General features: G+C 54.7%; 4 non-coding genes across 4 annotated transcripts; all 4 read right to left on the reverse strand.

The window, feature by feature from the left end:
* Window positions 1–994: 994 nt before the first annotated feature.
* On the reverse strand, window positions 995–1,066 carry TRNAC-GCA (transfer RNA cysteine (anticodon GCA)). The gene has a single exon. It is a non-coding gene; the product is annotated as a tRNA-Cys (tRNA).
* Window positions 1,067–11,359: 10,293 nt separating this feature from the next.
* Window positions 11,360–11,431, reverse strand: TRNAC-GCA (transfer RNA cysteine (anticodon GCA)). The gene has a single exon. It is a non-coding gene; the product is annotated as a tRNA-Cys (tRNA).
* A 10,918-nt stretch (window positions 11,432–22,349) lies between these two features.
* Window positions 22,350–22,421, reverse strand: TRNAC-GCA (transfer RNA cysteine (anticodon GCA)). The gene has a single exon. It is a non-coding gene; the product is annotated as a tRNA-Cys (tRNA).
* A 3,482-nt stretch (window positions 22,422–25,903) lies between these two features.
* On the reverse strand, window positions 25,904–25,975 carry TRNAC-GCA (transfer RNA cysteine (anticodon GCA)). Its single transcript has one exon. It is a non-coding gene; the product is annotated as a tRNA-Cys (tRNA).
* Between the last annotated feature and the right edge of the window lie 1,580 nt (window positions 25,976–27,555).

Here is a 27,555-nt window from a genome sequence, read left to right on the forward strand (position 1 = left end):
ATAGATAGATAGATAGATAGATAGATAGATAGATAGATAGATAGATAGAGTTATAGAAAGAGAGAGTGATAGGAGGGAGACAGAGCGAGATAGATAGATAGACAGATAGATAGATAGATGGATAGATAGATAGATAGATAGATATATAGATAGATAGATAGATAGATAGATAGATAGATAGATAGATAGATAGATAGATAGATAGATAGATAGATAGATAGATAGATAGGAAGAGTTATAGAAAGAGAGAGTGATAGAAGGAGGGAGACAGAGCGAGAGAAATAGATAGATAGATAGATAGATAGATAGATAGATAGATAGATAGATAGATAGATAGATAGATAGATAGAGATGTGTGAATGCCGGGTCTGGTGGCTCAGTGGACGAAGGCGTCCGCTGCAGGGGCCTGTGTTCCACCTCATGGTCACAGTTTTTTTTGTTGCTCTAGCCCCGCCCCCTCCCCCACTGCCCCCGCCCCCACCGGTGTGGCCCTCGGCCACAAACCACACTGTAAATTTGGCCCCCCGAGAGAAAGTTTGTGAGTACCCATGTCTTACATTAAACATAAACGTCTGTCTTTTGTGATGTAAAAGGGTGCAACCACTTTTAAAAGCTTGCGTTAGGACTTAAGAATAATATGTGAGAAAGCTCACTACACTGAGCAAACCCAGAGAAAACCTCTTCTTTTCTTCATCCTTCTGGAGGCGATAACATGCTTCCAAACACTTGGGTATATCTCTTTCGCCCTGTGTCTCTCTCGGCTCCTGTGTTTCTCTCTCTTTCGCCTTCTGTGTCTCTCTATCAGACAAAGTGAACTTAATTTTAGTCAACTTCTCACTAAAAAGTTAAATGTTTGAATCCGTTGGTCGTTTCTAGGAAACATGAACCAAAAAGCGTGTGTTTTTTCAATTTGGTCTTTTTCGCAGCAAAGAACTTCCGTTTAGGCCGATGCTTTGCAAAACAATATTGTAAAACGGATATAAAAGATATTTGAAGGGGACACCCGGATTTGAACCAGGGACCTCTTGATCTGCAGTCAAATGCTCTACCACTGGGCTATATCCCCAGCTGCTTTCTTAGTTTCACAATGAGTTATATATTTGTCTTCAGCGGCCCTGCCCTTGCTGTACCTTCAGTTATACATTCTTGACATCAAGGACGGTTTTTCCGCTCAGCTCTATCCAGAAGCCATTGGAGGTTTCTAGCACTGAGCTACAAACATGTCCTCCAGTTCTGCTCCTGTCCTTCATCTCTTTGGCGTGCCTGACCAATATTCACCTGTCTTGCTCATTATTTCATCACTGAGTTATATCACCGAGCTTCAAGGCGCCCCCGAATAGGATAACATTTCACCTTCTGAATGGGGACAGAAAGCCTTGTGAAATAGGATGTTTTTGTTTTTACCGCCGTGAGACGCCTAGTACGTGGATGAAATGACAAAAGAGGGGCCGGGGAGTGGGTAAGGCAACACTATCGTATGTCATAAACAAGCATTGGCATAGCCAATAGGTCTCGCTTTTGGGACCTTGTGAGACCGGCCTCACGGCGTTGCCCTCCCAATCATCCAGCCAACCTGCAACCACCCTCAAGACACGACATCTCCGACTCCGGCCGCCCCAGCCACCCAGATCCGAGGGCTGGCCAGAGCCCTGACAGACTCGACACTCTACCACGCATGTCCGACCGAGGGAGCGGGAACCCTCGAGCCAGACCCAAAGGCGCCAGCCCAGTCACACCTCGGGTCGCCTTCCCCGGGAAGGCTCGATCGGCCACCAGGCCCCTGGGGAGCAGGCGCCTCCCCTGCCGAGCGTCTGGGGTCCCTCCCAGACCCACCTGAAAAGACCAAAGAAGTGAGCGGCAGGAAATCCCGCCTAACCCCCTCCGTCACCCCAGTCCCCCCTCTGCGAGGACCCCGGACTTCAAAGAGCAAGCGGAGTATAACAAGGGGTGCCGGAGAAACGAAGGCAGAGAAGACCTGGAACCATCCGAGCCTGCTGACGCTGTCGCGGCTCCTGAACGCTGAAGTCACCTGGGCCTGCTGAGTGACTCGCGGCCTCTTGCTATCGAACCATCTGAGCCCTGCTGACGAGGTCACGGCTCCCGAGCACGGAACCACCTGGGCCTGCTGAGTGATTCGCGGCCTCTTGCTATCGAACCATCTGAGCCCTGCTGACGAGGTCGCGGCTCCCGAGCACTGAACCACCTGGGCCTGCTGAGTGACTCGCGGCCCCCAGCTATTGAACCATCTGAGCCCTGCTGACGGAATCGCGGCTCCCGAACTCCGACCACCTGTGCCTGCTGAGAGACTCGCGGCGCTCCCCTTGAGGACGACTCGGTAAGAGATCGCCCAGAGAATCGACACCCTCCAGCTCGAGGATTGTGAGCTATCCGCAGGGTATTTCGCAGAGACACTATCCTGAAAGACTGTCCCGCTACCCCCATTCCCCACGACCGATTTGTGGTACTTCGTGCCACTGCTGTACTACTTGCATCTTGGATCATAAAGATCCCTTGAAAATCATCGATAAAAAAGACCTATCGTCCTACAAAGAATACGTGTGGTGTCACTCTGTTCGTAGTGTATATCAGGGTGTGCGCGCCTAGTTCGGCCTACGTGGGAGAGGTGGGTCAAAGGGGTGGGCAAGACGGGCATCGAACACCCCTCCGGCGAACGGCTTTCCAACATTTGGTGGCAGACGACGGGATCCGAGCCGACACCGAAAGAGAGCGTGCAGTAAACGACTGACACACTACCAAACAGAGATGGAAGGAGAAACCTCCCTGGGTGCCGCAGGTACCGAAATAAGCTCACCGTTCCGAGAGGATCAATTGGACTATTACACGCATAGAGAATTAAAACAGTTTTGCAAAGACCTTGGCATCGCTACCACCGGATTAAGCACAAAGGAAGACTTCCAGAAAGTATTGAAAACCTGGGTCGAGACGGGGGCGCCCCCGACCCAAACGGAAGAAGACTCTGCCCATGAACCACAAAGCATCCCGGCGAGAAACAACGGGCCAGAGGGGATCCTGTCCCCCGAGGAGCTAGCGGACCGAGAGAGAAGCCGCAACCACGAACTTGAACTGGCAAAACTAAAAATCGAGGGAGAACTAAAACTAGCAGAGAAGAAGTTGGCCGTCGAGCAGTTACGGCTACAAGGGGAACTCGAAGAGAAGAGACGCCAAAGAGAGCACGACGAAAAGAAGCTCCAGCTAGAACATGAACGCAGCCTGAAGGAGATCGAGTGGCGGGCTAAAAACGAAAAGTCACAACCACCTGGGAATCCACCGCCCGCTCCCACCGGGGAAACCAAAGTCCACATCCCCAAGGATGTGGTAAAAGAGTATTACAAGAACGACGATATCCAGCAGTGGTTTAAGGCCTACGAAGTCGCCATGACCTCTCACCGAGTCCCGCAGAAGGATTGGGGGGCTGGCCTATGGGGCCGGTTCTTAAGCGAAGGAAGAGACACCCTGCTAGATCTGCCCTCCACGGTCATGAACTCCTACAGCCACATGAAGGAAGCCCTCGTGGGCCGGTATGGACTCACCCCCGAAATGTACCGACAACGGTTCCGAGATTGTAAGAAGATACCGGGCACCACGTGGGTAGAATACGTGAACTTTTACAGCCGAGCCTTGGACGGGTGGATCAAGGGCAGCAAGGTCTCCACCTTCGAAGAACTGTTTGATCTGATTGCCTGGGAACATTTAGCAGCCAACTGCTTTGTAGAACTGCGCCAGCATCTCCTGGACAGCAAACTCACCGACCCTCGGAAGCTGGCCGCTGAGGCTGATCGTTGGGTGAATACCCGGGCCACCCGAGGCCCCGTGGGGGACTACGGCCGCCACAATCAAGGCCCCCCCATCAGAGGGGCGGAGGGAACCACGGCCGACCAAGAGACTTCCCCGGGGGGTCCTCAACCAGCCCCCCCAGCAGCCCACCAGCGGCGGGTTGGGCCCCGTCTCCAGCAAGCACCGGAGTCGCAGGACGGCTAGGTCCACGAGCTAGGATCACCTGCTTCCGCTGCCAACGGCCCGGGCACTACGCCAATGACCCCCAGTGTCCCCAGTATCAGCGAACCACAACGACCAACCCCCCGGCCCGGCAGATGGCCTCCGTAGCTCTGGGGGAAGAGATGGAGGACTCCGAAGAATGGGAACCGGCGGCCATGGCCCTGGTCTCCCTTGGTGATCGAGAAATGGTCCCCGGGACACCCTTGCCCGCCAACACAAAGAAATACCGACAGCAAGTGACCATCAACGGCCACCGAGTCGAGGGCCTCCGCGACACCGGGGCGAGTGTCACCGCGGTCCACCGCAGCCTAATTTCCGAAGACCAGATCCTAACCGGTGCCCTCTGTCCGGTCGTATCCTCCGACAATTCTGAGAGCCTCTGCCAGATGGCGCTGGTGCCCTTCGAGTGGGGAGGGGTCTCCGGAGAACTGAAGGTAGCGGTCCGGACATCACAGCCCGTAGACTGCCTCCTGGGCAACTACCTGGAGAGTTCCCCGTGGGGGCAAGTAGAACGAAGAGCCCATCTGGAGATGATGGGCCTACCAGAATGGGTCTGCGCCACCACGCGCTCCATGACCGCGCGATTGCCTCTCTCCGAGGGCAGTGAGGCCCTCCTACCGAACACTGTCCCCGAGAGCCGGGACACTCTACCAGAAGCGGACAACCCTCCTTCGGAGGGAGAAGAGGACACTAACCCCGGAGAAGGGCCAGAACCTTCCGCCCCGGAGGCCCTGACTGAGCTCGGAGAACTGCCCGAGATGGGCCAGTGGCGCTGTGAGGGGGGGCCCTCCCGGGAAGAATTCTGCCAGGAACAGGCCATTTGCCCCTCCCTCGTGAGACTCAGACAACAAGCCGAAGCCCAGGCCGCCGGTGACCGAACCGGAACCCATTGGATCTATTGGGACAATGGCCTCCTATACAGCGAGAAAAAGTCCGCCGAGCTAGGCGCAGCCCAGGTACGGGTGGTACCCCTGCGTTTCCGGAGCTTCCTCCTGGGCCTGGCTCACGATGTACCCTTGGCAGGACACTTAGGCCAAGACAAGACATATCAGCGATTGGTTACCCACTTCTATTGGCCCAAGATGCGAGCGAATGTAGAAGTACACTGCAAATCCTGCCTCACGTGCCAGGGCAGTGGGAAGAGTGGCGGAAAACGCAAAGCTCCCTTTCAACCGTTCCCCGTTGTGAGTACCCCGTTCGAGCGGGTCGGCATCGACATCGTGGGACCCCTGGATCCGAAGACCGCCCAGGGCCACAGGTTCATCCTTGTCCTGGTGGACCATGCCACCCGCTACCCCGAGGCCATCCCCCTCCGCACCGTGACGGCTCCCGTGGTGGGCCGAGCTCTCATGGGGATCTTCTCCCGTGTCGGATTTCCCCGCGAGGTTGTGAGTGATCGCGGCACTAACTTTATATCCCGCTACATGAAGTCCCTGTGGCAGCAGTGCGGAGTCATGTATAAGTTCACGACCCCCTACCACCCCCAGGGCAACGGCCTAGTGGAACGCTTCAACCGTACCCTAAAGGGAATGATCCTGGGCCTCGAAGAGCCCCTGCGCCGGAAATGGGACGTCCTCCTCCCTTGCCTCCTGTTCGCATACCGAGAAGTTCCCCAAAAGTCTCTGGGGTTCAGCCCTTTCGAACTGCTATACGGACATCCCGTCCGAGGGCCCCTGAGCCTGGTCAAAGAGGGCTGGGAGACAAGCCCCCGGGGGACACCCCCTGATGTGTTCCGCTACATCCTGGCGCTCCACAACCAGACGAGGAAGTTCAGAGAACTCGCAGAGGCTAACCTCGAGGCCAGCCAAGAAGAAATGAAGCGCTGGTATGACCAGAACGCAACCCTGGTCGAGTTCCAGCCGGGCCAGCAGGTTTGGGTCATGGCCCCGGTGAAGCCCTGCGCCCTACAAGACAAATGGACTGGTCCCTTCAAGGTGATCGAGCGGAAGAGCCAGGTCATGTACCTGGTCGATGTACAGTCCCCCCGGAACCCCCTCCGGGTCCTCCACGTGAACCGTCTCAAGCCCCACTTTGTGAGAACGGAATTAAGTTTGCTACTGGCCACCGATGATGGGGCGGAAGAAGACACCGAACCCCTGCCTGACCCCCTGTGCGCTAAAGACCTGGATGGCTCCGTGGAGGGAGTAAGACTTTCAACCACCCTCACGCCCCAACAGTCCAATGACTGCCGCCAGCTGCTCAGACAATTCGCAGACCTCTTCTCCCTCATTCCAAGGGTCACCGACTGGTGTGTCCACGACGTGGACACCGGCGACAGCCCGCCTGTGAGACACCGAGCCTACCGGGTGCCTGACCGGGTCCGCACCTGCATCAAGACCGAGGTACAGAAGATGCTCACCCTTGGAGTAATCGAACCCTCCGACAGCCCCTGGGCCAGCCCGGTGGTCCTGGTCCCGAAGGCGGCTTCCCCGGGGGTCGCCCCCGAACTAAGATTCTGTGTGGACTACCGGGGGCTCAATGCGGTCACCTGGGCAGACGCTCACCCTATCCCCCGCGCCGACGAGCTCATCGACCGCTTGGGGGCCGCCCGGTTCCTCAGCACTGTTGACCTAACCTGCGGGTACTGGCAGATTGCTCTCACGGAGGGAGCGAAAGAACGCTCTGCCTTCTCCACACCAGATGGCCACTACCGCTTCAGGGTCATGCCGTTCGGGATGAAGAACGCCCCGGCCACATTCCAACGGTTGGTGAACAAGGTCCTGGCCGGGCTCGAGGAGTTCAGCACAGCATACCTTGACGACATCGCCGTATTCAGCTCTCAATGGCACGAGCATCTCCACCACCTCCGACAAGTACTCATGGCCCTGCGCCAAGCCGGCCTAACAGTGAAAGCCAGCAAATGCCAGCTCGGGCAAGGCTCCGTGGTCTACCTGGGGCATCAGGTGGGCAGCGGCCAGGTCGCCCCTATCCAACCGAAGATCGACGCCATCAAGTCCTGGGAGCCCCCCACCACGCAGACGGAGGTCCGGGCCTTCCTGGGCCTTACAGGGTACTACCGGAGGTTCATTAAAAACTATGGTAGTATCGCGGGGCCCCTCACGGAGTTGACCTCCAAAAAGCTTCCGAAGAAGGTGCAGTGGACCACCCCGTGCCAGCAGGCGTTCAACGCCTTGAAAACCGCCATGTGCACCGCCCCTGTACTCAAGGCCCCCGACTACTCCCAAGAGGTTGTGGTCCAGACCGACGCCTCCGAACACGGCATCGGGGCCGTCCTCTCGCAGTTCGACGACAAGGGCATCGATCAGCCCATAGCCTTCATCAGCCGAAGGCTGCTGCCGCGAGAGCAGTGTTGGAGTACTATAGAATGAGAGACCTTTGCCGTAGTCTGGGCCCTCAAGAAACTACGGCCCTACTTGTTCGGAACCCATTTCCGAGTACAGACGGACCACCGGCCCTTGCGGTGGCTAATGCAGGTGAGGGGGGAGAACCCCAAGCTACTACGATGGTCCATCTCTCTCCAAGGGATGGATTTCACTGTCGAACATCGCCCGGGGCGGATCATGCCAACGCCGACGGCCTGTCCCGGTTCTTCCGCTTCGGCGAGGAGAATCCCCCAGTGGATGGGTAGTTCTCCACGCCTTTCAGCTGGGGGGGACGCGTGTGAGACCGGCCTCACGGCGTTGCCCTCCCAATCATCCAGCCAACCTGCAACCACCCTCAAGACACGACATCTCCGACTCCGGCCGCCCCAGCCACCCAGATCCGAGGGCCGGCCAGAGCCCTGACAGACTCGACACTCTACCACGCATGTCCGACCGAGGGAGCGGGAACCCTCGAGCCAGACCCAAAGGCGCCAGCCCAGTCACACCTCGGGTCGCCTTCCCCGGGAAGGCTCGATCGGCCACCAGGCCCCTGGGGAGCAGGCGCCTCCCCTGCCGAGCGTCTGGGGTCCCTCCCAGACCCACCTGAAAAGACCAAAGAAGTGAGCGGCAGAAAATCCCGCCGAACCCCCTCCGTCACCCCAGTCCCCCCTCTGCGAGGACCCCGGACTTCAAAGAGCAAGCGGAGTATAACAAGGGGTGCCGGAGAAACGAAGGCAGAGAAGACCTGGAACCATCCGAGCCTGCTGACGCTGTCGCGGCTCCTGAACGCTGAAGTCACCTGGGCCTGCTGAGTGACTCGCGGCCTCTTGCTATCGAACCATCTGAGCCCTGCTGACGAGGTCACGGCTCCCGAGCACGGAACCACCTGGGCCTGCTGAGTGACTCGCGGCCTCTTGCTATCGAACCATCTGAGCCCTGCTGACGAGGTCGCGGCTCCCGAGCACTGAACCACCTGGGCCTGCTGAGTGACTCGCGGCCCCCAGCTATTGAACCATCTGAGCCCTGCTGACGGAATAGCGGCTCCCGAACTCCGACCACCTGTGCCTGCTGAGAGACTCGCGGCGCTCCCCTTGAGGACGACTCGGTAAGAGATCGCCCAGAGAATCGACACCCTCCAGCTCGAGGATTGTGAGCTATCCGCAGGGTATTTCGCAGAGACACTATCTTGAAAGACTGTCCCGCTACCCCCATCCCCCACGACCGATTTGTGGTACTTAGTGCCACTGCTGTACTACTTGCATCTTGGATCATAAAGATCCCTTGAAAATCATCGATAAAAAAGACCTATCTTCCTACAAAGAATACGTGTGGTGTCACTCTGTTCGTAGTGTATATCAGGGTGTGCGCGCCTAGTTCGGCCTACGTGGGAGAGGTGGGTCAAAGGGGTGGGCAAGACGGGCATCGAACCCCTCTCCGGCGAACGCCTTTCCAACAGACCTTCTAATTATTTAGTTATGCCGCCCAATATCCTTGGTGCAACCACATCAACTGTTGCATGGCTAAACACTTATAAGGTCCCAAAGGCGATACCTATTGGCTATGCCAATGCTTGGTGTGGTGGTGTGTGTGGTTGTGTGTGTGGTTGTGTGTGGTTGTGTGTGTGCTTGTGTGTGTGGTTGTGTGTGTGTGTGGTTGTGTGTGTGGTTGTGTGTGGTGTGTGTGTGTGTGTGTGGTTGTATGTGTGGTTGTGTGTGTGTGGTTGTGTGTGTGTGTGGTTGTGTGTGGTTGTGTGTGTGTGGTTGTGTGTGTGTGTGGTTGTGGTTGTATGTGTTTGGTTGTGGTTGTGTGTGTCCTTTCAAGTAGATCCAGAGAATGTAATTTAAAGGGGAAAGGTGGGCATTTAACAATCTCTTGCTGTAGACAGGGACCCTCACCACGTAGTTTCAGAACCAGTGCGTGCCTCTTTCTAAATTTATGTTTATTAAATTAGATTTCTTGTAGTCTATTAATCAGCAAACCCTACAGGTTTGGAATTGAGATGTCTTACATCACGGGTACTCTTAGTATGGCCCGCGGGCCGTCAGCGGCCCGGCAAGCCTTCCCTGGCAGCCCGCGGACCTTGCAGGCAACATACCTCTGTGTTTTTTATATCGCCGGTTGCAGCAGCACGGAGCTATGGGGGCCGGGCGATTCTTTTAAAAACCATTCACTTGTTAATAAGGCTTTGTTCTATTTCACCTCTTCTTAGCGCCCCTGCATCTCCACTATGATTGAGTGGAGATGCAGGGGCGCTTTTGAGTGGAGATGCAGGGACGCTAAGAAGAGGTGAAATTCAACAAAGCCTCATTAACAAGTGAATGGTCTTTAAAAGTCCTGTGAAGTACTTGGGTGCGGCGGCTGTGTGTGTTCCAGGGAAGCTGTCTCAGCGCGGGGTGAGGTGACAAGGACAGCAGGGTGAGGTGAGGTGGGGAGGCAGCAGCTAGTGAGAGCAGCAGGTGAGTTTACAGCGGTAGGAAGACAGAGTGCGACAGAGGGAGGGAGAGAGAGAGGGAGAGGGGGAAGACAGAGAGCGGGAGACAGAGAGGGAGAGACAGAGAGAGAGGGAGACAGACAAGGAGACAGAGGGAGAGGAAGGGAGAGGGAGGGAGACAGAGGGAGAGGGAGGGAGACAGAGGGAGAAATGAGGGAGAGGGAGGGAGACACAGAGAGAGGGAGACAGACAGAGAGAAAGAGAGAGACAGAGAGAGAGGGAGGGAGACAGAGAGGGACAGAGACAGAGAGAAAGGGAGACAAACTGATTGAGAGAGAGAGATAGAGAGAGGGAGGGAGACGGGGAGAGGGAGGGAGACAGAGAGAGAGGGAGACACAGAGTGAGTGAGACAGAGGGAGACGGAGACAGAGGAAGGGAGACAGGGAGGGAGACAGAGGGAGGGAAACAGAGAGAAAGGGAGAGAGAGAGAGAGGGAGGGAGACAGGGAGAGGGAAAGAGAGAGAGGGAGAGGGAGAGAGACAGAGAGAGGGAGGGAGACAGAGAGAGAGGGAGACAAACAGAGTGAGTGAGACAGAGCGATACAGAGGGAGGGAGGGAAATAGAGAGGGAGGGAGACAGAGGGAGGGAGACAAGAGGGAGGGAGACAAGATGGAGGGAGACATGCAGAGGGGGGAGAGGGAGGGAGGGAGGGATTGAGATAGAGAGAGGGAGACGGAGAAAGGGAGGGAGACAGAGGGAGGGAGACACATAGTGAGTGAGACAGAGGGAGACAGGGACAGAGGGAGGGAGACAGGGAGGGAGACAGAGAGAGGGAGGGAGGGAGAGAGAAAGGGAGACAGAGTAAGGGATACAGAGGGAGAGATAGATAGATAGATAGATAGATAGATAGATAGATAGATAGATAGATAGATAGATAGATAGATAGAGATGTGTGAATGCCGGGTCTGGTGGCTCAGTGGACGAAGGCGTCCGCTGCAGGGGCTGTGTTCCACCTCATGGTCACAGGTTTTTTTTGGCTCTAGCCCCGCCCCCTTCCCCACTGCCCCCGACCCCACCGGTGTGGCCCTCGGCCACAAACCACACTGTAATTTTGGCCCCCGAGAGAATGTTTGTGAGTACCCATGTCTTACATTAAACATAAACGTCTGTCTTTGGTGATGTAAAAGGGTGCGACCACTTTTAAAAGCTTGTGTTAGGACTTAAAAATAATATGTGAGAAAGCTCACTACACTGAGCAAACCCAGAGAAAACCTCTTCTTTTCTTCATCATTCTGGAGGCGATAACATGCTTCCAAACACTTCGGGATATCTCTTTCGCCCTGTGTCTCTCTCGGCTCCTGTGTTTCTCTCTCTTTCGCCTTCTGTGTCTCTCTATCAGACAAAGTGAACTTAATTTTAGTCAACTTCTCACTAAAAAGTTAAATGTTTGAATCTGTTGGTCGTTTCTAGGAAACATGAATCAAAAAGCGTGTGTTTTTTCAATTTGGTCTTTTTCGCAGCAAAGAACTTCCGTTTAGGCAGATGCTTTGCAAAACAATATTGTAAAACGGATATAAAAAATATTTGAAGGGGACACCCGGATTTGAACCAGGGACCTCTTGATCTGCAGTCAAATGCTCTACCACTGAGCTATATCCCCAGCTGCTTTCTTAGTTTCACAATAAGTGATATATTTGTCTTCAGCGGCCCTGCCCCTGCTGTACCTTCAGTTATACATTCCTGACATCTAGTCCGGTTTTTCCGCTCAGCTCTATCCTCAAGCCATTGGAGGTTTCTATCACTGAGCTACAAACATGTCCTCCAGTTCTGCTCCTGTCCTTCACCTCTTTGGCGTGCCTGACCAATATTCACCTGTCTTGCTCATTATTTCATCACTGAGTTATATCACCGAGCTTCTAGGCGCCCCCGAATAGGATAACATTTCACCTTCTGAATGGGGAAAGAAAGCCTTGTGAAATAGGATGTTTTTGTTTTTACCGCCGTGAGACGCCTAGTACGTGGATAAAATGACAAAAGAGGGGCCGAGGAGTGGGTAAGGCGACACTATCATATGTCCTAAACAAGTATTGGCATAGCCAATAGGTCTCGCTTTTGTGACCTTCTAAGTATTTAGTTATGCAGCACAATATCCTTGGTGCAACCACATCAACTGTTGCATGGCTAAACACTTATAAGGTCCCAAAGGCGATACCTATTGGCTATGCCAATGCTTGGTGTGGTGGTGTGTGTGGTTGTGTGTGGTTATGTGTGTGTGGTTGTGTGTGTGTGGTTGTGTGTGTGGTTGTGTGTGTGCTTGTGTGTGTGTGTGTGTGGTTGTGTGTGTGTGTGGTTGTGTGTGTGGTTGTGTGTGTGTGGTTGTGTGTGTGTGGTTGTGTGTGTGTGGTTGTATGTGTGGTTGTGTGTGTGTGGTTGTGTGTGTGGTTGTGTGTGTGTGTGGTTGTGTGTGTGTTTGGTTGTGTGTGTGTGTGGTTGTGTGTGTGGTTGTGTGTGTGGTTGTGGTTGTATGTGTTTGGTTGTGGTTGTGTGTGTGTCCTTTCAAGTAGATCCAGAGAATGTAATTTAAAGGGGAAAGGTGGGCCTTTAACAATCTCTTGCTGTAGACAGGGACCCTCACCACGTACTTTCAGAACCAGTGCGTGCCTCTTTCTAAATTTCTGTTTATTAAATTAGATTTCTAGTAGTCTATTAATCAGCAAACCCTACAGGTTTGGAATCGAGATGTCTTACATCACGGGTACTCTTAGTATGGCCCGCGGGCCGCCAGCGGCCCGGCAAGCCTTCCTTCGCAGCCCGCGGACCTTGCAGGCAACATACCTCTGTGTTTTTTATATCGCTGGTTGCAGCACCACGGAGCTATGGGGGCCGGGCGATTCTTTTAAAAATCATTCACTTGTTAGTAAGGCTTTGTTCTATTTCACCTCTTCTTAGCGCCCCTGCATCTCCACTCTGATTGAGTGGAGATGCAGGGGCGCTTTTGAGTGGAGATGCAGGGGCGCTAAGAAGAGGTGAAATTCAACAAAGCCTCATTAACAAGTGAATGGTCTTTAAAAGACCTGTGAAGTACTTGGGTGCGGCGGCTGTGTGTGTTCCAGGGAAGCTGTCTCAGCACGGGGTGAGGTGACAAGGACAGCAGGGTGAGGTGAGGTGGGGAGGCAGCAGCTAGCGAGAAAAGCTGGTGAGTTTACAGCGGAAGGAAGACAGAGTGCGACAGAGGGAGGGAGAGAGAGAGGGAGAGGGGGAAGACAGAGAGCGGGAGACAGAGAGACAGAGAGAGAGGGAGAGAGGGAGACAGACAAGGAGACAGAGGGAGAGGAAGGGAGAGGGAGGGAGACAGAGGGAGAGGGAGGGAGACAGAAGGAGAAAAGAGGGAGAAGGAGGGAGGGAGACACAGAGAGAGGGAGAAAGACAGAGAAAAAGAGAGAGACAGAGAGAGAGGGAGGGAGACAGAGAGGGACAGAGACAGAGAGAAAGGGAGACAAACTGATTGAGAGAGAGAGAGGGAGGGAGACGGGGAGAGGGAGGGAGACAGAGAGAGAGGGAGACACAGAGTGAGTGAGACAGAGGGAGACGGGGACAGAGGAAGGGAGACAGGGAGGGAGACAGAGGGAGGGAGACAGAGAGAAAGGGAGAGAGAGAGAGAGGGAGGGAGACAGGGAGAGGGAAGGAGAGAGGGAGAGAAGGAGAGGGAGGGAGACAGAGAGAGGGAGGGAGACAGAGAGAGAGGGAGACAAACAGAGTGAGTGAGACAGAGGGAGACAGAGGGAGGGAGGGGAACAGAGAGGGCGGGAGAGGGAGGGAGGGAGACAGAGTGAGGGAGACAGAGGGAGGGAGACAAGAGGGAGGGAGACAAGAGGGAGGGAGACAAGAGGGAGGGAGACATACAGAGGGAGGGAGAGGGAGCGAGGGAGGGAGGGACTGAGACAGAGAGAGGGAGACAGAGAAAGGGAGGGAGAAAGAGGGAGGGAGACACATAGTGGGTGAGACAGAGGGAGGGAGACAGGGAGGGAGACAGAGAGAGAGAGGGAGGGAGGGAGAGAGAAAGGGAGACAGAGTGAGGGATACAGAGGGAGAGAGAGAGAGAGAGAGAGAGAGATAGATAGATAGATAGATAGATAGATAGATAGATAGATAGATAGATAGATAGATTGTGAGACCGGCCTCGTGGCGTGGGCCCTCCCGACCAGCAAGCTACCCTGCAATCACGCCGAACCTCGATGTCACAGACTTCCGGCCCCCGTGGCCCAACATCCCGAGGGCCGGCCAGATCCCCAACACGCATGCCTGGCCAAGGGAGAGCGAAACCCCCCAAACCAGACCGAGAGGCGCTGATCCGGTCACACCTCTGGTCTCTTCCCCGAGGGAGGTTTCGATCGACCACCAGGTGCCCGGTGAGCAGGCGCCTCGCCTGCTGGGTGTCTGGAGTCCCTCCCGGACCCCCCTGAACAGATCAAAGGGCCGAGCAACAGGAAACCCCAACACACCGCCCCCAGGCACCAGACCCCTCTCCGCGAGGACTCCGGACTTCAAAGAGGAGGGGGAGTATAACAAGGGGTGCTGAAGGGACGGAAGAGAGAGGAGACCTGGACTGACGAGAGCCTGCTGACCTGGTCGTGGCTCGATTGCTCCCCGAACCAAAGAACTCTGAACCATCTGAGCCCTGCTGACGCTGTCGCGGCTCCCCGAACTCTGAACCATCTGAGCCCTGCTGACGCTGTCGCGGCTCCCCGAACTCTGAACCAACTGAGCCCTGCTGACGCTGTCGCGGCTCCCGGAATTCTGAGCCCTGCTGACGCTGTCGCGGCTCCCTGAACTCTGAACCACCTGAGCCCTGCTGACGCCGTCGCGGCTCCCCAAACTACGAACCTCCGGTGCCTGCTGAGTGACTCGCGGCCCACTCCTCCAAGAGAATCGTCAGACATTGCCGAGAGAAGCATCATCCCCTCAGCTTGAGGATTGAGAGCTGTGCGCCGGATACTCTGCAGAGACACTGACTCAAAGACTGTCCCGCTACCCCCTACCCCTCATCACGAGATCGCTGCCGCTTGTGGCACTAATTCTGCACCTGCCTTCCGGATCATAAAGATCCCTGACCACTAACGATAAAGTCTATTATCTTGCAAAGAATTCCTGTGTGGTGTCCCTCTATCCGAAAAGAGTACGTGCAGTGTGTGCGATCCTAGGTACGAGACCCTTCCAGGAAGGGCCTCCCCGCTCTTGCTCGGCCTCACTCTGGGAAAGGTGGGCCTCCGGGTGGTCAGGAAAGTATTCCGCAGCCTCCACGGGGAACGCCTTCCAACATTTGGTGGCAGGCGACGGGATCCGAGCCAACACCTAGAGATCGTGCAGTGGACGGCTAACGCACTACCAGGAAGAAATGGAGGGAGAAACCTCCCTAGGTGCCGCAGGCACCAACCCGAGCACGACATTCAGAGAGGACCATCTGAAATCTTATACACACCGAGAACTGAAACAATTTTGCAAAGACCTTGGAATCGCTACCACCGGACTAAGCACGAAAGAGGACTTCCAGGGAGCGTTAAAAACCTGGGTCGAGGTGGGAACTCCCCGGACACAAACAGAAGGTGAGCCGCCTAACGAACCACGAAGCACCCCGGGGAGGAACGGCGCCCCTGAGGGGGGGCCTATCCCCAGAGGAACTAGCGGACCGAGAAAGAGGTCGCAACCACGAACTAGAACTAGCAAAATTAAAAATCGAAGGAGAACTAAAACTGGCCGAAAAGAAGCTGGCGGTAGAACAGTTACGCCTACAAGGAGAACTTGAGGAAAAGAAACGACAAAGAGAACACGAAGAAAGAAAACTCCAACTGGAGCACGAACGTGGCCTGAAAGAGATCGAGCTCAAGGCTAAGAATGCGGAGGCCAGACCCTCGGGAACCCAACCCCTCTCCTCCACCGTGGAACCAAAGGTCCACATCCCCAAAGATGTGGTGAAGGAGTACTATAAGAACGACGACATCCAGCAGTGGTTCAAGGCCTACGAAGTCGCCATGACCTCCCACCGAATCCCGCAGAAAGACTGGGGGGCTGGGCTGTGGGGCCGGTTCCTGAGCGAGGGGAGAGATACCCTGCTGGACCTGCCCTCCACGGTGATGAACTCCTACAGTCACATGAAAGAGGCCCTAGTAGCCAGATATGGGCTCACCCCTGAAATGTACCGACAACGGTTTAGAGACTGCAAGAAGATACCCGGTACCACCTGGTTGGAGTACGTGAACTTTTACAGCCGGGCCTTGGACGGGTGGATCAAGGGCAGCAAGGTCTCCGCCTTTGAGGAGCTGTTCGACCTAATCGCGTGGGAACACTTGTCCGCTAATTGCTTTGTAGAACTGCGCCAGCACCTCCTGGACAGCAAACTCACAGACCCTCGAAAACTGGCCGTCGAAGCCGACCGGTGGGTAAACACCCGGGCTTCCCGGGGTCCCGTGGGAGACTACGGTCGCCACAGTCAGGGACCCCCCCGCCAGAGGGGCGGAGGGAATCAAGGCCGGCCAAGGGAACTCCCGGGGGGATCCCCGCTCAGCCCCCCCAGAGGGCAACCTCCGCCCTTTCCAGCTCCACCTCCGGCCAGCACCGGGCCACCGGGGAGGCCGGGGCCCCGAGTGAGGATCACCTGTTTCCGCTGCCAACAGACCGGACACTACGCCAGCGACCCTCAATGTCCCATGTACCAGCGAACCGCCACAACCACCCCGCCGGCTCGGCAAATGGCCTCCGTGGCCCTGGGGGAAGAGATGGAAGACTCCGAAGAATGGGAACCCGCCGCCATGGCCTTGGTCTCCCTAGGGGACCGGGAGATGGTCCCCGGAACGTCCCTACCCACCAACACGAAGAAGTACCGACAGCAGGTGACGGTCAACGGTCACCGCGTCGAGGGCCTCTGGGACACGGGGGCAAGTGTCACGGCGGTTCATTGTCACCTGGTCTCCGAAGATCAGATCATGCCCGGCGCCTTTTGTCCCGTCATATCATCAGACAATTCCGAGAGCCTCTGCTGGATGGCCCTAGTTCCCTTCGAATGGGGGGGAGTCACTGGCAAGTTAAAAGTGGCGGTCCGAACCTCCCAGCCCGTGGACTGCCTCCTGGGCAACGACCTTGAGAATTCCCCGTGGGGACAAGTGGAACGAAGAGCCCATCTCGAGATGATGGGCCTACCCGAATGGGTATGCGTCACCACGCGCTCGATGACTCTCAGAGTGCCTCCCTCCGAGGGGGGGGAGGCCATGCCGCGGAGCACGGCCACCATCCCCAAGGTCCCGGATGCGCCACCCGAGGCCAACGACCCCCTTCCGGACGAAGCGACCGTTCCCGACGAGGGGTCCATGCCTTCCGACCCCGAACACCTGACCGAGCTCGGGGACCTGCCGGAATTGGCCCAGTGGCGCAGCGAAGGAGGCCCCTCCCGAGAAGAATTCTGTCAAGAACAATCCACCTGCCCGTCCCTCATTGGACCCCGACAACAGGCCGAGGCCCAGGCAGCAGGCGACCGGACCGGCACCCACTGGGTATACTGGGAAAACGGCCTCCTGTACAGCGAACAGAAGTCGGCCGAGTTGGGATCGGCCCGAGTACTGGTGGTACCCCGGCGCTTCCGAAGTCTCCTCCTGGGCCTGGCCCATGATGTACCCCTGGCCGGACACTTGGGCCAAGATAAGACCTACCAGCGACTCGTCACCCACTTCTATTGGCCCAAGATGCGAGCGAATGTGGAGGCCCACTGCAAGTCCTGCCTCACGTGCCAGGCCAGCGGAAAGAGTGGGGGGAAGCGCAAGGCTCCGCTACAACCCTTCCCCGTCGTCAGTACTCCTTTTGAGCGGGTAGGCATCGACATCGTGGGACCGCTAATGCTAGACCCCAAGACCACCCAGGGCCACCGGTTCATCCTCGTCCTGGTGGACCACGCCACCCGCTACCCCGAAGCCATCCCCCTCCGCACCGTGACGGCCCCCGTGGTGGGCCGGGCCTTGATGGGGATCTTCTCCCGTGTGGGGTTCCCCCGCGAAGTCGTGAGTGATCGGGGTACGAACTTTATCTCCAGATACATGAGGTCCCTCTGGCAGCAGTGCGGAGTATCGTACAAGTTCACTACCCCGTACCACCCCCAAGGGAATGGCCTAGTCGAGCGCTTTAACAGGACCCTGAAAGGAATGATCATGGGCCTCGAAGAACCTCTACGCCGGAGGTGGGACGTTCTCCTCCCCTGCCTCCTGTTCGCCTACCGGGAGGTTCCACAAAAATCCCTGGGGTTCAGCCTATTCGAACTGCTATATGGACTCCCCGTCCGGGGACCCCTGAGCCTGGTCAAGGAGGGTTGGGAAACGACTCCCCGGGGGACCCCTCCGGATGTGTTCCGATACATCTTGGCACTCCGCAACCAGACCCGGAAATTCCGAGAACTCGCAGAGGCGAACCTCGAGGCTGGCCAAGAAGAGATGAAATGCTGATATGACCAGAATGCTACGCTGGTCGAGTTTCAGCCGGGCCAACAAGTTTGGGTCATGGCCCCGGTGAAACCCTGCGCCCTCCAAGATAAATGGACTGGACCCTTCAAGGTGATCGAACGGAAGAGCCAAGTCACCTATCTCATTGATGTGCAGTCCCCGCGGAACCCCCTCCGGGTTCTCCACGTGAACCGCCTCAAACCCCACTTTGGAAGGACGGAGTTGAGCTTACTCCTGGCCACCGACGATGGGGCCGAAGAAGACACCGAGCCCCTTCCAGACCCCCTGGGGGGGAAAGAGACCGATGGTTCCATGGAAGGGGTGAGACTATCAACCGCCCTCACAGCCCCACAGTCCGACGACTGCCGCCAGCTACTAAGGCAGTTCGCAGACCTCTTCTCCCTGACCCCTGGGGTCACCAACTGGTGTGTCCACGACGTGAACACCGGCGACAGCCCGCCAGTGAGACACCGGGCCTACCTGGTCCCTGATCGGGTCCGAACCTGCATCCAGACCGAGGTAGCGAAGATGCTGGCCCTCGGGGTGATTGAACCCTCCGACAGCCCCTGGGCCGGCCCGGTAGTCCTGGTCCCGAAAGCGGCGGCCCCTGGTGTCGCCCCCGAGCTGAGATTCTGTGTGGACTATCGAGGACTCAATGCGGTCACCCGAGCGGACGCTCACCCTATCCCCCGCGCAGACGAGCTCATTGACCGCCTCGGGCCGCTTGCTACCTCAGCACCTTCGACCTAACTTGTGGATACTGGCAGATTGCCCTCACCGAGGGAGCCAAGGAGCGCTCCGCCTTCTCCACCCCGGATGGGCACTACCGCTTTAGGGTGATGCCGTTTGGAATGAAGAATGCCCCGGCCACCTTTCAGCGGCTGGTGAAGAGGGTCCTGTCCGGACTCGAGGGGTTCAGTGCAGCATACCTCGACAATATAGCGGTATTCAGCTCCCAATGGACCGAGCACCTCCAGCACCTCCGACAAGTCCTGCTGGCTCTGTGCCGGGCCGGCCTCACCATCAAAGCCAGCAAATGTCAAATTGGGCACGGCTCCGTAACCTATCTGGGGCACCAGGTGGGAAGCGGACAGGTCGCCCCCCTCCAGCCAAAGATCAACGCCATCTTGTCCTGGGAACCCCTCACGACCCAAACAGAAGTCCGGGCCTTCCTGGGCCTCACCGGTTAATACCGAAGGTTTATTAAGAACTATGGCAGCATCGCAGGCCCCCTCACAGAGCTAACCTCCAAAAGACACCCCAAGAAAGTACAATGGACTCCCCCCTGCCAGAAAGCGTTAGACGCCCTAAAAACAGCTATGTGTACGGCTCCGGTGCTTAAAGCCCCCGACTACGCCCAGGAGTTTGTGGTCCAGACGGACGCCTCGGAACACGGCATCGGGGCAGTCCTCTCACAGTACGACGACAAAGGCATAGATCAGCCCATAGCCTTCATCAGCCGAAGGTTGCTGCCCCGAGAACAGCGGTGGAGCACAATTGAAAGAGAGACCTTCGCAGTAGTCTGGGCCCTCAAAAAGCTACGGCCCTACCTGTTCGGAACACACTTCCGAGTACAAACAGATCACCGACCCCTGCGGTGGTTGATGCAGATGCGAGGGGAAAACCCCAAGCTGCTACGCTGGTCCATCTCCCTCCAAGGGATGGATTTCACGGTGGAACATCGCCCCGGGACGGACCACGCCAACGCGGACGGCTTGTCCCGATTCTTCCGCTTCAGCTAGGAGAACCCCCAAGTGGATGGGTAGTTCTCCCCGCCTTTCAGCTGGGGGGGGCACGTGTGAGACCGGCCTCGTGGCGTGGGCCCTCCCGACCAGCAAGCTACGCTGCAACCACGCCGAACCTCGATGTCACAGACTTCCGGCCCCCGTGGCCCAACATCCCGAGGGCCGGCCAGATCCCCAACACGCATGCCCGGCCGAGGGAGAGCGAAACCCCCCAAAACAGACCGAGAGGCGCCGATCCGTTCACACCTCTGGTCTCTTCCCCGAGGGAGGTTTCGATCGACCACCAGGCGCCCGGTGAGCAGGCGCCTCGCCTGCTGGGTGTCTGGAGTCCCTCCCGGACCCCCCTGAACAGATCAAAGGGCCGAGCAACAGGAAACCCCAACACACCGCCCCCAGGCACCAGACCCCTCTCCGCGAGGACTCCGGACTTCAAAGAGGAGGGGGAGTATAACAAGGGGTGCTGAAGGGACGGAAGAGAGAGGAGACCTGGACTGACGAGAGCCTGCTGACCTGGTCGCGGCTCGATTGCTCCCCGAACCAAAGAACTCTGAACCATCTGAGCCCTGCTGACGCTGTCGCGGCTCCCCGAACTCTGAACCATCTGAGCCCTGCTGACGCTGTCGCGGCTCCCCGAACTCTGAACCAACTGAGCCCTGCTGACGCTGTCGCGGCTCCCCGAATTCTGAACCATCTAAGCCCTGCTGACGCTGTCGCGGCTCCCCGAACTCTGAACCACCTGAGCCCTGTTGACGCCGTCGCGGCTCCCCGAACTACGAACCTCCGGTGCCTGCTGAGTGACTCACGGCCCACTCCTCCAAGAGAATCGGCAGAGATTGCCGAGAGAAGCAACATCCCCTCAGCTCGAGGATTGAGAGCTGTGCGCCGGATACTCCGCAGAGACACTGACTCAAAGACTGTCCCGCTACCCCCTACCCCTCATCACGAGATCGCTGCCGCTTGTGGCACTAATTCTGCACCTGCCTTCCGGATCATAAAGATCCCTGACCACTAACGATAAAGTCTATTATCTTGCAAAGAATTCCTGTGTGGTGTCCCTCTATCCGAAAAGAGTACGTGCAGCGTGTGCAATCCTAGGTACGAGACCCTTCCAGGAAGGGCATCCCCGCTCTTGCTCGGCCTAACTCTGGGAAAGGTGGGCCTCCGGGTGGTCAGGAAAGTATTCCGCAGCCCCCCCGGGGAACGCCTTCCAACATAGATAGATAGATAGATAGATAGATAGATAGATAGATAGATAGATAGATAGATAGATAGAGTGATAGAAGGAGGGAGACAGAGCGAGAGAAATAGATAGATAGATAGATAGATAGATAGATAGATAGATAGATAGATAGATAGATAGATAGATAGATAGATAGATAGATAGATAGATAGAGATGTGTGAATGCCGGGTCTGGTGGCTCAGTGGACGAAGGCGTCCGCTGCAGGGGCCTGTGTTCATCCCTGCTCTTGCTCGGCCTAACTCTGGGAAAGGTGGGCCTCCGGGTGGTCAGGAAAGTATTCCGCAGCCTCCCCGGGGAACGCCTTCCAACATAGATAGATAGATAGATAGATAGATAGATAGATAGATAGATAGATAGATAGAGAGGGTGATAGGGTGATAGAAGGAGGGAGACAGAGCGAGAGAAATAGATAGATAGATAGATAGATAGATAGATAGATAGATAGATAGATAGATAGATAGATAGATAGAGATGTGTGAATGCCGGGTCTGGTGGCTCAGTGGACGAAGGCGTCCGCTGCAGGGGCCTGTGTTCAACCTCATGGTCACAGTTTTTTTTTTGCTCTAGCCCCGCCCCCTCCCCCACTGCCCCCGCCCCCATCGGTGTGGCCCTCGGCCACAAACCACACTGTAAATTTGGCCCCCGAGAGAAAGTTTGTGAGTACCCATGTCTTACATTAAACATAAACGTCTGTCTTTGGTGATGTAAACGGGTGCGACCACTTTTAAAAGCTTGTGTTAGGACTTAAGAATAATATGTGAGAAAGCTCACTACACTGAGCAAACCCAGAGAAAACCTCTTCTTTTCTTCATCCTTCTGGAGGCGATAACATGCTTCCAAACACGTGGGGATATCTCTTTCGCCCTGTGTCTCTCTCGGCTCCTGTGTTTCTCTCTCTTTCGCCTTCTGTGTCTCTCTATCAGACAAAGTGAACTTAATTTTAGTCAACTTCTCACTAAAAAGTTAAATGTTTGAATCTGTTGGTCGTTTCTAGGAAACATGAACCAAAAAGCGTGTGTTTTTTCAATTTGGTCTTTTTCGCAGCAAAGAACTTCCGTTTAGGCAGATGCTTTGCAAAACAATATTGTAACACGGATATAAAAGATATTTGAAGGGGACACCCGGATTTGAACCAGGGACCTCTTGATCTGCAGTCAAATGCTCTACCACTGAGCTATATCCCCAGCTGCTTTCTTAGTTTCACAATAAGTGATATATTTGTCTTCAGCGGCCCTGCCCTTGCTGTACCTTCAGTTATACATTCCTGACATCTAGTACGGTTTTTCTGCTCAGCTCTATCCTGAAGCCATTGGAGGTTTCTAGCACTGAGCTACAAACATGTCCTCCAGTTCTGCTCCTGTCCTTCATCTCTTTGGCGTGCCTGACCAATATTCACCTGTCTCGCTCATTATTTAATCACTGAGTTATATCACCGAGCTTCAAGGCGCCCCCGAATAGGATAACATTTCACCTTCTGAATGGGGACTGAAAGCCTTGTGAAATAGGATGTTTTTGTTTTTACCGCCGTGAGACGCCTAGTACGTGGATGAAATGACAAAAGAGGGGCCGGGGAGTGGGTAAGTCGACACTATCATATGTCCTAAACAAGCATTGGCATAGCCAATACGTCTCGCTTTTGGGACCTTCTAAATATTTAGTTATGCAGCACAATATCCTTGGTGCAACCACATCAACTGTTGCATGGCTAAACACTTATAAGGTCCCAAAGGCGATACCTATTGGCTATGCCAATGCTTGGTGTGGTGGTGTGTGTGGTTGTGTGTGTGGTTGTGTGTGGTTGTGTGTGTGTGTGGTTGTGTGTGTGGTTGTGTGTGTGGTTGTGTGTGTGGTTGTGTGTGAGTGTGTGGTTGTGTGTGTGGTTGTGTGTGTGGTTGTATGTGTGGGTGTGTGAGTGGGTGTGTGTGTGGTTGTGGGTGTGGGTGCGGTTGTGGGTGCAGGTGCGGTTGTGGGTGTGTGTGCGGATGTGTGCTTGGGTATGGTTGTGTGTGTGGTTGTGTGTGTATGTGTGTGGTTGTGTGTGTGGTTGTGGTTGTGTGTGTGTGTGTGGTTGTGTGTGTGGTTGTGGTTGTATGTGTGGTTGTGTGTGGTGTGTGTGTAGTTGTGTGTGTGTGGTTGTGTGTGTGCTTGTGTGTGTGGTTGTGTGTGTGTGGTTGTGTGTGTGGTTGTGTGTGTGGTGTGTGGTGTGTGTGTGTGGTTGTATGTGTGGTTGTGTGTGTGTGGTTGTGTGTGTGGTTGTGTGTATGTGTGTGGTTGTGTGTGTGTGTGGTTTTGGGTGTGTGGTTGTGTGTGTGTGCGGTTGTGTGTGTGGTTGTGTGTGTGGTTGTGGTTGTATGTGTTTGGTTGTGGTTGTGTGTGTGTCCTTTCAAGTAGATCCAGAGAATGTAATTTAAAGGGGAAAGGTGGGCATTTAACAATCTCTTGCTGTAGACAGGGACACTCACCACGTAGTTTCAGAACCAGTGCGTGCCTCTTTCTAAATTTCTGTTTATTAAATTAGATTTCTAGTAGTCTATTAATCAGCAAACCCTACAGGTTTGGAATCGAGATGTCTTACATCACGGGTACACTTAGTATGGCCCGCGGGCCGCCAGCGGCCCGGCAAGCCTTCCCTGGCAGCCCGCGGACCTTGCAGGCAACATACCTCTGTGTTTTTTATATCGCCGGTTGCAGCAGCACGGAGCTATGGGGGCCGGGCGATTCTTTTAAAAACCATTCACTTGTTAATAAGGCTTTGTTCTATTTCACCTCTTCTTAGCGCCCCTGCATCTCCACTCTGATTGAGTGGAGATGCAGGGGCACTTTTGAGTGGAGATGCAGGGGCGCTAAGAAGAGGTGAAATTCAACAAAGCCTCATTAACAAGTGAATGGTCTTTAAAAGACCTGTGAAGTACTTGGGTGCGGCGGCTGTGTGTGTTCCAGGGAAGCTGTCTCAGCGCGGGGTGAGGTGACAAGGACAGCAGGGTGAGGTGAGGTGGGGAGGCAGCAGCTAGTGAGAGCAGCAGGTGAGTTTACAGCGGAAGGAAGACAGAGTGCGACAGAGGGAGGGAGAGAGAGAGGGAGAGGGGGAAGACAGAGCGGGAGACTGAGAGGGAGAGACAGAGAGAGAGGGAGACAGACAAGGAGACCGAGGGAGAGGAAGGGAGAGGGAGGGAGACAGAGGGAGAGGGAGGGAGACAGAGGGAGAAAAGAGGGAGAGGGAGGGAGACACAGAGAGAGGGAGACAGACAGAGAGAAAGAGAGAGACAGAGAGAGAGGGAGGGAGACAGAGAGGGACAGAGACAGAGAGAAAGGGAGACAAACTGATTGAGAGAGAGAGATAGAGAGAGGGAGGGAGACGGGGAGAGGGAGGGAGACACAGAGAGAGGGAAACACAGAGTGAGTGAGACAGAGGGAGACGGAGACAGAGGAAGGGAGACAGGGAGGGAGACAGAGGGAGGGAGACAGAGAGAATGGGAGAGAGAGAGAGAGGGAGGGAGACAGGGAGAGGGAAAGAGAGAGAGGGAGAGGGAGAGGGAGGGAGACAGAGAGAGGGAGGGAGACAGAGAGAGAGGGAGACAAACAGAGTGAGTGAGACAGAGGGAGACAGAGGGAGGGAGGGAAATAGAGAGGGAGGGAGACAGAGGGAGGGAGACAGAGGGAGGGAGACAGAGGGAGGGAGACAAGAGGGAGGGAGACAAGATGGAGGGAGACATGCAGAGGGGGAGAGGGAGGGAGGGAGGGATTGAGACAGAGAGAGGGAGACGGAGAAAGGGAGGGAGACAGAGGGAGGGAGACACATAGTGAGTGAGACAGAGGGAGACAGAGACAGAGGGAGGGAGACAGGGAGGGAGACAGAGAGATAGAGGGAGGGAGGGAGAGAGAAAGGGAGACAGAGTGAGGGATACAGAGGGAGAGAGAGATAGATAGATAGATAGATAGATAGATAGATAGATAGATAGATAGATAGATAGATAGATAGATAGATAGATAGATAGATAGATAGATAGATAGATAGATAGATAGAGATGTGTGAATGCCGGGTCTGCTGGCTCAGTGGACGAAGGTGTCCGCTGCAGGGGCCTGTGTTCCACCTCATGGTCACAGTTTTTTTTTGGCTCTAGCCCCGCCCCCTTCCCCACTGCCCCCGCCCCCACCGGTGTGGCCCTCAGCCACAAACCACACTGTAAATTTGGCCCCCGAGAGAAAGTTTGTGAGTACCCATGTCTTACATTAAACATAAACGTCTGTCTTTGGTGATGTAAAAGGGTGCGACCACTTTTAAAAGCTTGTGTTAGGACTTAAGAATAATATGTGAGAAAGCTCACTACACTGAGCAAACCCAGAGAAAACCTCTTCTTTTCTTCATCATTCTGGAGTTGATAACATGCTTCCAAACGCTTGGGGATATCTCCTTCGCCCTGTGTCTCTCTCGGCTCCTGTGTTTCTCTCTCTTTCGCCTTCTGTGTCTCTCTATCAGACAAAGTGAACTTAATTTTAGTCAACTTCTCACTAAAAAGTTAAATGTTTGAATCTGTTGGTCGTTTCTAGGGAACATGAATCAAAAAGCGTGTGTTTTTTCAATTTGGTCTTTTACGCAGCAAAGAACTTCCGTTTAGGCAGATGCTTTGCAAAACAATATTGTAAAACGGATATAAAAAATATTTGAAGGGGACACCCGGATTTGAACCGGGGACCTCTTGATCTGCAGTCAAATGCTCTACCACTGAGCTATATCCCCAGCTGCTTTCTTAGTTTCACAATAAGTGATATATTTGTCTTCAGCGGCCCTGCCCGTGCTGTACCTTCAGTTATACATTCCTGTCATCTAGTCCGGTTTTTCCGCTCAGCTCTATCCTCAAGCCATTGGAGGTTTCTAGCACTGAGCTACAAACATGTCCTCCAGTTCTGCTCCTGTCCTTCACCTCTTTGGCGTGCCTGACCAATATTCACCTGTCTTGCTCATTATTTCATCACTGAGTTATATCACCGAGCTTCAAGGCACCCCTGAATAGCATAACATTTCACCTTCTTAATGGGGACAGAAAGCCTTGTGAAATAGGATGTTTTTGTTTTTACCGCCGTGAGACGCCTAGTACGTGGATGAAATGACAAAAGAGGGGCCGAGGAGTGGGTAAGGCGACACTATCATATGTCCTAAACAAGCATTGGCATAGCCAATAGGTCTCGCTTTTGTGACCTTCTAAGTATTTAGTTATGCAGCACAATATCCTTGGTGCAACCACATCAACTGTTGCATGGCTAAACACTTATAAGGTCCCAAAGGCGATACCTATTGGCTATGCCATTGCTTGGTGTGGTGGTGTGTGTGGTTGTGTGTGTGGTTGTGTGTGGTTGTGTGTGTGTGGTTGTGTGTGTGTGGTTGTGTGTGTGGTTGTGTGTGTGCTTGTGTGTGTGCTTGTGTGGTTGTGTGTGTGTGTGGTTGTGTGTGTGGTTGTGTGTGTGTGTGGTTGTGTGTGTGTGGTTGTATGTGTGGTTGTGTGTGTGTGGTTGTGTGTGTGGTTGTCTGTGTGTGTGGTTGTGTGTGTGTTTGGTTGTGTGTGTGTGTGGTTGTGTGTTTGTGTGGTTGTGTGTGTGGTTGTGTGTGTTTTTGTGGTTGTATGTGTTTGGTTGTGGTTGTGTGTGTGTCCTTTCAAGTAGATCCAGAGAATGTAGTTTAATGGGGAAAGGTGGCATTTAACAATCTCTTGCTGTAGACAGGCACCCTCACCACGTACTTTCAGAACCAGTGCGTGCCTCTTTCTAAATTTCTGTTTATTAAATTAGATTTCTAGTAGTCTATTAATCAGCAAACCCTACAGGTTTGGAATCGAGATGTCTTACATCACGGGTACTCTTAGTATGGCCCGCGGGCCGCCAGCGGCCCGGCAAGCTTTCCTTGGCAGCCCGCGGACCTTGCAGGCAACATACCTCTGTGTTTTTTATATCGCTGGTTGCAGCAGCACGGAGCTATGGGGGCCGGGTGATTCTTTTAAAAATCATTCACTTGTTAATAAGGCTTTTTTCTATTTCACCTCTTCTTAGCGCCCCTGCATCTCCACTCTGATTGAGTGGAGATGCAGGGGCGCTAAGAAGAGGTGAAATTCAACAAAGCCTCATTAACAAGTGAATGGTCTTTAAAATACCTGTGAAGTACTTGGGTGCGGCGGCTGTGTGTGTTCCAGGGAAGCTGTCTCAGCATGGGGTGAGCTGACAAGGACAGCAGGGTGAGGTGAGGTGGGGAGGCAGCAGCTAGTGAGAAAAGCTGGTGAGTTTACAGCAGAAGGAAGACAGAGTGTGAAAGAAGGGGGGAGAGAGAGA

The sequence above is a fragment of the Triturus cristatus genome, chromosome 4_1 (genome assembly GCF_964204655.1).
Source record: "Triturus cristatus chromosome 4_1, aTriCri1.1, whole genome shotgun sequence".
In the NCBI taxonomy this organism is placed as follows: domain Eukaryota; kingdom Metazoa; phylum Chordata; class Amphibia; order Caudata; family Salamandridae; genus Triturus; species Triturus cristatus.